The following is a 1,856-nucleotide window of genomic DNA, read 5'->3' on the forward strand; positions in this document are numbered from 1 at the left end:
GAATCAAAGTGACGAAGGGCTGAATCGTAGTGGATTGTGGCAATAAGGCCATTTTGCCACTTACAATACCCCATCGCATATTTAAGTCATCTGTAAAGGATTCTACTTGCCTCTCAGTTGGAATTGAGCTCTAAGAAAGCTTATACGGCTTGTCCACCTCAGAGGCTACACCTATGACATGTGCCTTTGGGGGCCATAGGCCCCTATTATAAGTCGACAATCAAGAGATAAGCACGTGCACTGCTTCTAGTTTGGATTCAGACTTAGAGGTATTTAGTTAAAATCCAACACATGATAGCTTTGTGCCATTGCCTTTTTAACCATGCATAATGACCAATTGTGCAAATCAATGGTTCCTCTATACTAGGTTGAATTACTATTATGGCATTACTATTAGAAGGGTAAAACTAAGCTATCTCATGATGGTTTAAACTTAGCTTATGTTCTCTTTTAGTAGGTGAACAATTTAACACTTGGTGAATTTTTGCTTCAAAATGATAGGAAAAGCTAACATTGAAGGATAAAAAAGCAATACCACTATGAATGCTTGGTTACCATAAACCAGTTATCCTTGTGGTAACTTTTTTGACACCTCTAGTTTAAATTCCAAAGTTCTAAAAGATCGATAGGCCACACTTTCATGGTTCATATTCATATTGGAAATCAAAATCAAATAAGCCTTTATGCTTTGTTCCACACAAGATTTCTAGTCTCATTAAGGTTATCTTAAGACACCTATGTTATCCTTTAATAGATGTGCCACCCCAGCTAAACTCCCTACTTGATAATGTCTTCTGCTAGGATCAACTGATCGAGGCTGGCCTTAAGTCCAAAAAAAGGGCTGTGCCTCACCTCTAATTCATGAAATAAGTAAAATAACATTAAAAGTAGTGGTATTTCAATTTCTCTTTATGCCTCCCATTTATCCTACATCTTTCAAGTCATTCTACAATGTCAAACTAGAGTCAAGCTAATAGGATCTTCTTTCTCCACTAATCACATGATGCCCATTCCCTTGGCTATGGTTTAGTTGGATAGCTAACAAGTATAGTGGAAGTCTTGTTAATACATTCATGCATCTCACTAATTAGATGATGAGGCATTTGTCTACCTTAAAAGAGTCATAGTCACTCCAGCCATTTACCTATGCTTGGTTGTTTTAATTAAATAGTTAGATTCCATTTGTCCATGCTAGTTCTGAGTTGACTGTTTGTCACCTAAGGAAGGTCCTTGAGGGAGCCATTTCCATTCCATTCCCTAGCTAGCATATGGTAATCCACCCTTGTTGTAAGAGTAGCTTGAGCAGTGCACTAGTAGCTAATAGGATCAAGACTGGAACCCCTATACCTAGCCTTCAAAGTCAATCCTTTTCCTAAGGTTACGAATCCATTTTGTTGACATCCCTTACCTACATTGTTCCATTGACCAGAGGCTATTCACCTTGGAGACGTGACACAGTTATGAGTACGAACGGATGCAGATGGCACTAGGTCTTTTGGATTTTGAAGGGTCACCAGAGGAGCATCGGATGCCATGCAATATGTAATGCTCTTCCATTCGTTGGACCCTACCTTCGACTAAGCCTTTTCTAGGGTGGATAGGTTATTAAACAAAAAAGATAAATCTTTTTGAAGCCCCCACCAATGCCTCTAAACTCCCTAATGATGCTATTAGCCACCAAGTCTTGGCTTAGAAAATTTAACCTAATTCCCTTTTGAAGCTCACACTAGGTGCTTTTTCGGACATGCTTCCCCTATTTTTTAGGATAAACTCTCCCATGTGCAAGTGCCATTCACATGGAACCTTTCCTCTTTTTGGCATTCAAAGTTTTCATTTAAATATTTGCTACTACCAAT

At 38.7% G+C, this 1,856-nt stretch overlaps 1 pseudogene; it reads right to left on the reverse strand.

The window, feature by feature from the left end:
• On the reverse strand, window positions 1-1,422 carry LOC149516816 (25S ribosomal RNA; annotated as a pseudogene).
• Between the last annotated feature and the right edge of the window lie 434 nt (window positions 1,423-1,856).

This window comes from Durio zibethinus, chromosome 9, assembly GCF_047325235.1.
Source record: "Durio zibethinus cultivar Kanyao isolate XHJ-2024 chromosome 9, ASM4732523v1, whole genome shotgun sequence".
NCBI lineage: Eukaryota > Viridiplantae > Streptophyta > Magnoliopsida > Malvales > Malvaceae > Durio > Durio zibethinus.